Genomic DNA, 12,644 nt, shown 5'->3' with positions numbered 1-12,644 from the left:
AATATAGGGGTCGGCGGTGTTAGGGGCAGCAGATTAGGGGTACATAGGGATAATGTAGGTAGCGGCGGTTTACGGAGAGGCAGATTAGGGGTTTAAAAAAATATGCAGGTGTCAGCGATAGCGGGGGCGGCATATTAGGGGTTAATAAGTGTAAGGTTAGGGGTGTTTAGACTCGGGGTTCATGTTAGGGTGTTAGGTGCAGACGTAGGAAGTGTTTCCCCATAGAAAACAATGGGGCTGCGTTAGGAGCTGAACGCTGCTTTTTTGCAGGTGTTAGGTTTTTCTTCAGCTCAAATGGCCCCATTGTTTTCTATGGGGGAATCGTGCACGAGCACGTTTTTGAAGCTGGCCGCGTCCGTAAGCACCGCTGGTATCTAGAGTTGCAGTGGCGTTAAATTATGCTCTACGCTCCCTTTTTGGAGCCTAACGAGATATCAGTACAATATGATTTAAATCCAGGCGTATGTATGTAAATTCCAAATAGAATCAAATAAATTTACTTTAACAAAGCTCACAATTAGGGATTTAGGCTATGCCTTCTCAATGGGACTTCACAAAGTAGCTTTTTAAATGCATAATATGCAGCCCTTCATGAAATACGCTTTTTCTGCAACACCCAGATACAACATTTAAGCAGTAAAATATACTTTGACCCTCTATTAAACTCTATTTGCCCCTTTAAATAAAAGCAGCTGGTGATGTATTCAAATAAATTATGAACCTGGAGGACAGTAGCACGTTTTAACCCCGCCCTTGTGTAATCTGTCTTTGTAAATCTCCCTTGTGTTTCCTGGCCTCGCGCTGCGAGCTCTCCCGCTGGCGGGTATCGTACAGCGCTGACCCGGGAGAAGCTCAGCGTGGGGGATGTCTGAAAGCTGGAAGGAACAGCAGCAGTTGGACGGTGTCCAAGCAGGCAACGATGAGGTACTCGCTGGCTTGGGGTGGCTTTTCGTTTGGGAACTGTTGCTTAACCTGGCGCTGCTGGCCGTGGTGGCTTACGGAGCTTTCCGAATATATGTGCGCTGGAGAGGGACAGGGGTCACCTCCACTCTGCCCAGCATGAAGCGGAGAGACTTCAGTTTGCAGCAACTACGGAAATACGATGGAACACTAAACCCGCGCATCCTTCTGTTAATGGAAAAGTGTTCGATGTGATGCAGGGGAGCAAGTTTTATGGCCCTGAGGGCCCCTATGGAATATTTACTGGCAGGAATGCTTCTAGAGGACTTGCAACATTTTGTCTAGATAAAGAAGCACTTAGAGATGAATACGATGACTTGTCAGATCTCAATGCTGTACAAATGGAAAGTGTTCGGGAATGGGAAATGCAATTTAAAGAAAAGTATGATTATGTAGCTTGACTGCTTAAACCGGGTGAAGAGCCGTCTGAATACACAGACGAAGAAGATGTACAGGATCATACAAAACAGGAATGAACTTTTACTACCAAAGTTGGGGGCCTTTCAGAAATTGGAGCCTCTTATTCCCCAGCATAGAAAACAATGACCTTTTTGGCACTGTTTGTGCTGCACACAATTCACCAGATTTTGTACCAGAATATAATAATGTATAATAGTGCAAAAGATTTTAATACTGGGTGTTAAGATCTCAACTGCCATACACTCATTTCTTTCCTTACCCTTCAAGCTATTTTTTGTGTGATTGGACCATGTTGCTAAGATGATCCAGGAATACTATGTTTTAAAACAAGACTTGCTATAGATGTCTATTTTATGTTTAAAGTGATACCATTGTATTTACAGGCTATTGAAATCCAGCAACTGTTTTAACTGTTCTGCTACCTAATGTCAACCATGTATGATCAATGTTGGTGACAAGGCTGGCAGTGCAGAAGAGAGACCATGTTTGAACAGCATTTCTTATTCATGCAGTTTTCTGGTTCTTCTCTAATAGGTGCAGACTTTGAGAGCCTTTGCCAATTTTCTTCCCCTGTCTTTGTCTTACTTAGTCTGCACTAGATAAACCAATGTTCACACCTAAATATCATATTTTGTATGTAGACATCCTGGTCTGTTTCAGTTTTCGAACTCCATTCAGAAAATACCCACAATGGTCAGGCTTAGTTAATTGCTTCACTGCCACAAGGATTGTAAATATATTGCAGAGTTAACACTTCTGGCAGAGAAGGAACAGATCTTTTTCCACTTAAAGGGACAGTCTAGGCTAAAATAAACTTTCATGATTCAGATAGAGCATGTAATTTTAAACAATTTTCCAATTTACTTTTATCACCAATTTTGCTTTGTTCTCTTGGTATTCTTAGTTGAAAGCTTAGCCTAGGAGGTTCATATGCTAATTTCTTAGACCTTGAAGCCCACCTCTTTTCAAATTGCATTTTAACAGTTTTTCACCACTAGAGGGTGTTAGTTCACGTTTTTCATATAGATAACACTGTGCTCGTGCACGTGAAGTTATCTGGGAGCAGGCACTGATTGGCTAGACTGCAAGTCTGTCAAAAGAACTGAAAAAAGGGGCAGTTTGAGAGGCTTAGATACAAGATAATCACAGAGGTTAAAAGTATATTATTATAACTGTGTTGGTTATGCAAAACTGGGGAAAGGGTAATAAAGGGATTATCTATCTTTTAAAACAATAAAAAGTCTGGTGTAGACTGTCCCTTTAAGACACTGTTAGTCTGCACTCCTTTATTAAAATCATTTTGCATCCCTTTGCTGCTACAGTGGTCTGGAATACCAACCAATGAATATATTCAGATCTCTACAGCAGCAAAGCTGTTATGTGTGCCTTAATTCTCTTCTAAAGACTTGAATTGCTTTAAGGGAAAATACCCCAACATGTATTAGTTTAAAGTCACTACAAGCAGCTTTGATACTGAAGTTGATGTGTTGACTGGAAAACCTTGTTATGCTTTGTAATTAGAATTAAAAAGGAATCTTCAGTGTTACTGCCATATAAATGATTATCTACATAAATTTAGCATTAGAATGGACAATAGCATCTCCACCATATATAAGCAAAGGTATAGATAGTGGATCAGTCAGTTATGTAAAATAACATTTTTCTTATTATTATTAGGTACGTTTTGAACCTGTTTTACCCCAGAGATGAGTCGGGGTACCCAAACAATTAAAACTTCTCTTCTCTGTTAGCTCACCCCTTTGCTTCTTTCTTCCTACTTTCCCTTAGCCTCTTTTTCTACTATTCAGCAGAGGCAGACAGTACCTTTTATTCCCTGTATCCCCCAGTTTTCTTGAGAGCTCAGCTTCTCTCACGCAGCACCGGTGGGAGAGAGGGGCTGCCCTCTTAGCTCTTGTAGTTCTTTCAATAGCTGTACAGCAGTTCAGTGCAATGGTGTTGCACTGTGGAGCTTACGGTGACTCACACAGTCACATAGCCCCCCAAGGACACATGGGCCTCTAGTAACGGCCCCTGTTTCTGGTGAGTCTTCAGACTCGCCAGAAACAGAAGTTATGAAGCAGCGGTCACAAAGACCGCTTCTCCATAACCTGTCCGCCTGCTCTGAGAAGGACGGACAGACATCGCCGGAAATCAACCCGATCGAGTACGATCGGGTTGATTGACACCCCCCTACTGGTGGCCTATTGGCCGCGAGTCTGCAGGGGGCGGCGTTGCACTAGCAGCTCTTGTGAGCTGCTGGTGTAATGCTGAATATGGCGAGCGACAGACCTTAATAACTAGAGGCCATGGTGTCAGCGCAGGGAATCCTCGTCAATGGCTATGGATGGAGGCTCTCAGACCAAACGCTAAACGTCCTGCTTTTAGGCTCCTCCCCGGAAGTCTCACAACTTTCTGCTTATAATTTTATAATTCGTTCACACTTTCTGATTTAGGAGTTAATCATAATATTGGACTTGTTTTTGGCAGATAAAGATTTTTAAATCTTGGCCGGTATTACCAGGGTTTTTTTTTTCAAGTGATCACAATTGCTACTGCTGTGAATACCCCTGAAGTTGGACATTTTTACTAGAAATGTGTTTTTGTCACTTTCATTAGCTGCCAAATGTGGAAGAAGACAGCCGCTCATGGCCTTTGGATCTTTTCGGAGTCAGATTTATTCTTGTTAAAGTGCAACACACTAAGATATGGATTTACACAGATCTTAGTGTGTTGCACTTTAACAAAAATAAACACAGCTCCAAAAACAGCTGAATGCCCGCTGCTAATAGTACACACGTTCTACCATTTACAGATTCATTCTTTTTAACTTATACATTACTCTAACCATATTTCTCAGTTTCCTAACCTTTCACCTTGTGTGTCACTCCCTATCCTTTATATTGTAAATTTTCCTGAGGGGGGGGGAAATAGAATACCCTAATAATATCAATAGTAACATATGAAGCAGACAGAGTTGCAATATGATGATGAAATATTTTATTTACACACATCTTTTATATATATATATATATATATATATATATATATATATATATATATATATATATATACACACATACATCTACACACACACACATCTACACACACACACACAGACATAGAAATCTGTCACTCTCTTGCAAGCACACAGTTAGATTAAAAGCAAAATGGAGGAGATAGTTACAGCATTTGGCCAAATGGTGATAGCCCAGGACCACGTCAAGCTCTCTTCCTCCATAGGTCCCTAACCTACAACCACAATGCATGCCTTCAGCCAAGCACACTAAGATACAAACAAGGCACAAACAAGACACAGGCCTTTTGTAATTTCCATAGACACATACAAAAAACAGAAATGGACTGCACTCTCAAAACAGACCTGGTACACATCCTATGACCCTGGAAAACACACAGCCATGGGCACTCACAAGCACTCACAGACATCTGCAATCTAAATGATGAAAAAAAAGTGTAAATATAGAGAATTTGGATTGTGGTAAGCCAGAGAGGACTGTCAAATGTTAAGTATATTGTCATTTTTCACCAAACCGATAATGTAAAAGTGCTGCTGATAAACAATAAAAACATCACCAGCTGTTAACGTGCTTTTAATTAGAATATGTAAGAACAATCTTTATTGCGCTCACATTTAGGATTCTCAAAACTGTTTCACAGTATGTGTGTCATTTATTATGATTGTTACAAATTACATATGGGGCCTATTTATCAAAGGTCTTGTGGACCTGATCTGACAGTGCGGATCAGGTCCGCAAGACCTCGCTGAATGCGGAGAGCAATACGCTCTCCGTATTCAGCATTGCACCAGCAGCTCACAAGAGCTGCTGGTGCAACGCCACCCCCTGCAGACTCGCGGCCAATGGGCCGCCAGCAGGGGGGTGTCAATCAACCCGATCGTACTCGATCGGGTTGATTTCCGGTGATTCTAAAGACCGCTGCTCCATAACCCTGTCCGCCTGCTCTGATGAGGCGGACAGGGTTATGGAGCAGAGGTCTTTAGACCGCTGCTTCATAACTGCTGTTTCTGGCGAGTCTGAAGACTCGCCAGAAACACAGGCCCACAAGCTCCGTTCGGAGCTTGATAAATGGGCCCCATTCTCTGGAACACTATGGCAATTTAAATACATGAGCATCAATTTGTCCTCTTATGAATATCTAATGTTAAGAATTTATAAAACTAATGTTTATCATAATGCATTAAAAAATAAATAAAGGTTTTGTGCGTATGACTTGTAAGATTACCAAAAGGACATTAAACATACGGTAAAATGTTTAATTAAAGGGACATTAAACTCTTAATAAATGCTAGATATAATGATGATGAATCATTAATTATATTGCCTGTTTTTACTATAAAATACCCCTAAAACATAAGCTTGTTCCACTCCTCCCATAAAGGCTGAAGTACCTTCACCATATTTAAAGGGACATGAAATGATTTTATGTAAGAATTGCCCAACACTCCCTAGAGAGGCCAAAAAGCTAATTATTTAAACTAGTTTTTCAAAATACAGCAAATCCCTTAAACCAGCTATTTGTTTTGCAGAATTTGCAGGTTACATAATTTCCCACAAAAATAAGAGGTGTTTAATGCCCTTTTAAAGGGACAGTTTACAAAAGAATGTTTATTGATTTAAAAGATAGATAATCCCTTTATTACTAATTACCCAGTTTTGCATAATCAACACTGTTATATTAATATACGTTTTACCTCTGTGATTACCTTGTATCTAAGCATCTTCTGACAGCCCCCTGATCACATGACTTACTACTTATTATCGATTGACTTGCATTTAGCATTATGTTGTGCTAACTCTTAAATAACTCCCTTGGCATGAACACAGTGTTATATATGGCCCACATGAACTAGCAGTCTCTTGTTGTGAAAAGCAAATACAAAAGCATGTGATTAAGAGGCTGTCAATAGAGCCTTTGAAACAGGCAGCAATTTAGAGTTTGAAATATTATAAATTATATTAATATAACAATATTGGTTGTGCAAAGCTGGGGAGTGGATAGTAAAGGTGTTATCTATCTTTTTAAACAATAACAATTTTAGTGTAGACTGTCCCTTTAAGTATATTGATGTTTACCTGAGCTTGCTGGTTAGTTTAGAGTAGAAGTTAGACTTCTTCCAGTGTGAATTGCTCTTGCCCTGGAATTTATTGAGTACTGTGTTTTGTGAACAAAATCACAGTAACAAAATGATTTTTTAAGACATTTCTTTACAATTCAGTTCCTAATTGCTGACCTATGCAATGATCTTAACCATTTAAAGGGACATTAATCACTCATGCACCACCCTCTAATTATGGGTGTGACCATTTTAGAACTTAGGTTACACTGCAGGTATCTAAAGGAGAGTTGCTGCTCGTGTGCATGTACATGAGCACTTGAATTATGTGAAAGGTTGTCTAGAACAGGGGTGGGCAAGACGTGGACCGTGGTCTACCAGTGGACCGCGGGTGCATTTGGAGGTGACCGTCTGGATTTTCAAAGCCTGCATAGTAAGAGAAAGATTTCACCACCGTAGATGTGTGAGAAATCTATCTCTTACTTATGCAAACTGCTAAACATGTGGCCTATCAGCACGCAGGACTCATATTGTTCCTCTTCAATAGACAGAGACAAGATGTTTCCGATTGGCAGATAACAGACCCCCCCTTCATTATGGGTTTGTCTCTGGTATATTTTTCTACTGCTCTGATTGGCTGCCCGCTCGAGGCCAGAGGAGCTCTACGCTATGGCAAAAGGAGTAAGGAGGGTATTGCCGGATGCTGGAGGGCACAATCACCCCAGAGCCTGTAGTCAGAGATTATGCAGAAGGTTCACCCCGGAGCCTGTAGTCAGCGATTATGCAGAAGGTAGGAAACTCCAACGTTCATAGGTGATCAAAGTAACATGAACAATCTTAGTAACCCCTTGTAAACATAGCTCTGGGAGGCAAAGGGTTATGGCGGGAGTGGGCCTGGACACTGACTTGGAATCTGAGGACGGAGTGTTTGGTCGGACAGTGCTTATATCTGACAGTGCTGTATAGCAGTGATTAGTTATGCTCTGGGAGGCAAAGGGTTACAGTGGGAGTGGGCGTGGACACTGACTTAGAATCTGAGGAGTGTTTGGTCTGAAAGTGCTTGAATCTGACAGTGCTGTATAGCAGATGGACATAAGCAGATTCTATGTAAAGTTGGATCTGCTAAGGTTCGCCTGCTATAAAGCACTGTCAGACCACACACTCCTCAGATAGAATTCCAAGTCAGTGTCCACACCCACTCCCGGTTTAGCTGCTTGTTCACTGCTGGTATTGTAGGTGAGACTTAGACACTGTACAAAGCGATCATAAAAGACCACATTTGCAATAGTTTCGTGCCCTCTTCTCAAGTTTGGGCAAAGTGTCACAGTGCTAAAATGATAAAAGACTTTTAATAAGACATCTGTAATTCCTAAATAAGTATAAACTTTGAGTATTGATGTAATGTGGAGTAAAGGGAGGCATGAAAGGAAAGGGAGGGACTGAAGGCTGCTATAAGTGCGGTGAATGGATTGCAAAATGAATTACATATGAGCTGACCAATGATGGTGAATCATGGTGTTTTTTTTTTTTAGTTAAGTGACCACGTCACTTGGAATAAAATTTGAGGTAGCCCTTGCCTTACAAAAGTCTGCCCACCCCTGGTGTAGAACATATCGGCACCCATGACTAGAGGGAGAAGTGACAAAACCTCAATACTATGCTTATTAAATGTATGTAGTGGGTAATGTCCCTTTAATAGCTAAGCTGTAGAGACATTTTTAGATCACTTACGTATATTTATGACAAATCATCTGTAGTTGGAAATTACAAAACCCATGAATAATAATTAGACCCTTCATATCACTACCTGTCATGTTGATATTTATGCAGCCTCACTGTGAATGGATAAATTCACTTATTTTTTTTAAATTTCCCAGACAGCAAACAGGGACTGTCTTGTCTGTGTTATTTTTTTAATTATTTTTTTTTGCTTGTTTGTTTAAATGCAGTTGGCATCAGTCTTCTTGTCATCTGTTTATTAGCTGGGGAATAACAAGTATGATTTTCCCACAATGTAAAATCATAGGTTTTGTATTTTGATCTTTCAGAAGTTTATATGCACTATGATACATTTAGACTAGTCATTCTCAACCACAGTGTTGTAAAATAAAAGAGTTTCACCCAGAATTATGACATAATATTATATTATAATATTTAGCATTATGCACCCATATATACTCTACTAGATATTGGTTTCACATTTATTTACAGCTGTTATACTCTCTGGGCTAGATTACGAGTGGCGCCCTAAGAGTTGCGTGCAAACAAAAATGGGTTTATCGCGGCTCTTTGCGAGTGTTGGAAGTAGCACTGTATTATGAGTTTAAAGTAAATGTTTTTGCTTGAGCACAGTGGAATTTAATGCGGGTTGGAATATCGTAATCTCAGAGCTCTGGTTGACTGTTACATGAGACAGAAAAGTTGCACAAAACACATCAAAAATACATTTAAAAGTACAGTCACATTCATAATAACAATATCTAACAAAATTATCAGGCAAGGGATATTTACCACTCCACTTGTAATCTAGCCCTTATTTGTATGCTTATCATTTGTCATTTACTGCTTTATTGAAACATCTTATTAATATATATAATATAACCTTAATGGGACATGGACATTAACAGAATACTTCAAAGTGTGTTGTAGGCCTGCCCTTTGGACAGAGTGAGAGGGGCACCAGCCCAGGTTCATGCTTTTGTGGGCCCCACACTGTCTTTAGGGGCGAGAGTAGGAGAAAGTGCAATGTACATTCTGTATTTAGTTTATGAAGAAGAGTTTTAAGGTATAATATACAGTTTTATTCTTTATATAAAACATAAATGTTGGGACAGGGGTGGGCCCTACAGGGGGAAGGGAATAAGGGGGCTGGGCTGAGGGGTCCCATAAATTTGTCTTAGCAAGGACTGAACAAATGCTAAGGGTAGCCCTGTCACTGGGCTGAAAAAGCAAGGCTGCATTAGTCCGGCACCACATGCATACACTCTGTGTGAGTTTATCAGGTATTTGATTGGAGAGTACAGCGCATGCGCAGTGCACAGAGTGTAATAACCAATAAGCTTCTCAGTAAACTCTGAGGTGGGCACCCAGCACATACAAATGTTTTTCATGGTCTCGCTAAAGGACAAAACCGCAGTTTTTTTTTTTATGGTGTTAAGAAGCAGCTACAACACAACCTTTCTGTTGCTTCAGTGTTCCTTTCTGTTTGTCACAAATCAATAGTATTTAGACCATTGATGACCACTGATCTAGTTCTATGTCCGATACACAGCAACAATTTAATAAGGTAGAATTCATTCACATTCTTTTAAAAAAACACAACTTTCTGTAAATGTGTTTAATCTCATTTTAACATAAAGAACAGCCTTTTATAGTATCCTATAGCAAAGTAAGTAGTAAGTTAGTTAGAGCACGAATGCCTCTTGTAAACACAGGCATAAATCTTATGAATTTAAATACTGCTGATAAAAAGAGCCTGATGTTGTCTGAGCTCCCTATCTAGAGTCACAGTGAATAATAACAGCATGTAGATGATTTATTTGGATGTTTGCATACATGTCTAGTTGATTAACAGGGACACAGCTGGGTTTCTGCCTAATTATACCTACAGAGTACAATCCAGAAGCTTTGGCTGTGAGAACTGAGCTCAGGACCATAATCTTCCTGACTCCCACAACGAACATTTCATAAATGAAAGCACTTTGCCATTAAACACTCTTTAATATTCATGTTTCTTAAAGCAAAACAATAATGAAGGCACCAATGTATCAAGCAAGAAATATTAAAATAAAAAATAAAAACTTGTTTGATGATTTTATAAAACAAAAAAAAAAAAGTTTGTGCCATTTGGTAAATGAAACTAGAGGTGGCTACAAATTTCAGGTTAATAAAGTACAACAAAAAGTAAGAGAGACTGTTTGATATGACCAGGAACATTAACTTGAAAAACAAAATCCTATTTTTTTTCTGAAGAAAATACTGTGATATATTCCAGTTTATTATCACATCAGCTTACAATATGCAATAACCTATTTTTTTTAATACAAAGATGTAGCAATCTATCTATAAAAATTAAAAAAATTAAATGATTTCTCAAGGGAAATAAAAGCGCAAAAAGAAAATGCTATCATGTGTTTATTTTATGTTATTTTTTCAACATTACTTGTATATAACAGTGCTTTTTTTTTTTTTCAAACAATTTTTTATTGAAGTTTCAAAGAAAAGTACAATACATAGATCGCCCACCAACAGTAAATATAACAGAGCATTACATACATTGTTGTTGCATGAAGGTAATTTTATGACAGGACAAAGAATACAACTCCGCCTCTAAAGTCTGTGCTGATGATAGAGTTTTGGGCTAGAGAGAGATAAAAGTTGCCCTCTAGGAATGTAAGACAACATGTCAAGATTTAGTGTGTTAGTATGAAGATGAGAACAACTGTGTGAGATGGGCATATGACAATGACATTGCATGTCCTGTCCTAATGATTCAAAAGAAAGGTTATGGGCTATATAAAATGGAACTTCAGTTTTTGTTTATTTACATGAAAATGATCCCAATATCTATAGTAAGAGTATTTTATACCTTTCTATTGTAATAATATGGGGAGTTAGCTTTTGTGACGGCCATACTTAGGCCATAGGATATAGAGAAGGGGAAGGAAAGCAGCGGGCAAGAGCCGCTTGTGGTATAGAGGGTGATAGAGAGGAGGGGCGGAGCCACCCACAACAGGATAGTAGAATATCCAAGGGAGATAATAGATAGTGTGAGTAGAGGGGTAGTTATTTCTATTAGTAGTAGGTGTCTGAGGTCAGTGTTAAAAGCCATTTGCTGTGTAGGCTAAAACTGCATACTATATTATCCAGTCTAAGTACTCAATCAGTATAGTAACTTGTGTGGTAAAGTAAAGAGGATGCATCTTCTAACACGAATACCTAAGTATATGTATAGTACCTAGTCAGATCTATACATCTAGTTAAGTCAGTGCGAGAAGTTACATCTGATACTAAGAGACATATTTGTCCCCAAGCAACCATATAAGACAGTATTGATATAGTGGGAAGTAAAATAAGGGGATATCTATCAGCGCTAGCAAATTCCTATAGCTCCTCAGAACAAAGGGTCCCTAGCTGACCCTTAGGGGTATAACCGTTAGCGAAAAAATGCTAAGGAGCGCCTAATGTATAACAAGGCAGGGAAAAATATGAAAAAATTACATAAAATTGGGATTGAAATAAAAATAAAAATGTATTGGCAAAGGATATATAAATATGACTTAAAACATCCTAGCTTAAGAGTATAGCAGGGAATTTAAAATGGATAAGATACAATGATCAAACAATTTACACTTTAAAATTTAATACATAGATAACACAGATAAAACTTTAAATTGAACAATATTGAACAAAATGTTAATCGATAATGAAATGAGTGAATTGGTATCAATGGATTCCCATACACAGCTTGGTGTGAAACCTGTTAATGTCTAATAAAAGTTCATCAAGTGAGACCTGATACTGTCTATAAAGTCCATTAAAAGTTCATCAGTGGTGTGATAATCCTTTAAATAGTAGTGTAGAACCAAAAACAATCTATAAAGTGCCTCGTGCTTGGTGACGTCCAAAAAAAGGAAAATATTATAATATTATAATAAAAAAATAAAAAAAATTGAAAAATATAAAAATACAAAAAATACAAAAAATACAAAAAATATATATAAAAAAGGTGTATGAAAAATGTGTGAAAGCTGTAAAAAAGCTCCAAAAAACCCTAAAAAAATTCTGTGAAGATCTTAAATGTGAATAATGTGATGGTTCTTTGGTATTAAAAAATAAGATAAGAAGCAGGTGATAGAAATCCGGAATTATCCTAAGAGATTTTTCACATTCATTTATTTCTGAATACCTGTGAATAAAAATAATAACATAGTGCAATAAAGTTTACAATGTAACTCAAAATAACTGAAATGAAGCTCACCATATGTGTCAACGCGTTTCGGCCCTATATCTGGCCCTATAAGATAGTCTTGAAAAAGGCCCAGATATAGGGCCGAAATGCATTGACACATGTGGTTAGCTTCATTTCAGTTATTTTGAGTTACATTGTAAACTTTATTGCACTATGTTATTATTTTTATTCAAAGGTATTCAGAAATAAATGAATGTGAAA

The 12,644-nt window shown here is 38.3% G+C and overlaps 1 pseudogene; it reads left to right on the top strand.

Moving 5' to 3' along the window:
• The first annotated feature begins 864 nt into the window (after nt 1-864).
• Nucleotides 865-1,658, top strand: LOC128636812 (membrane-associated progesterone receptor component 2-like; annotated as a pseudogene).
• Nucleotides 1,659-12,644: the final 10,986 nt, after the last annotated feature.

The sequence above is a fragment of the Bombina bombina genome, chromosome 1, assembly GCF_027579735.1.
Source record: "Bombina bombina isolate aBomBom1 chromosome 1, aBomBom1.pri, whole genome shotgun sequence".
NCBI classification, from domain to species: domain Eukaryota; kingdom Metazoa; phylum Chordata; class Amphibia; order Anura; family Bombinatoridae; genus Bombina; species Bombina bombina.
Note: the sequence above shows the minus strand (reverse complement) of the source record. Positions and strands in the feature narration are given on the sequence as shown.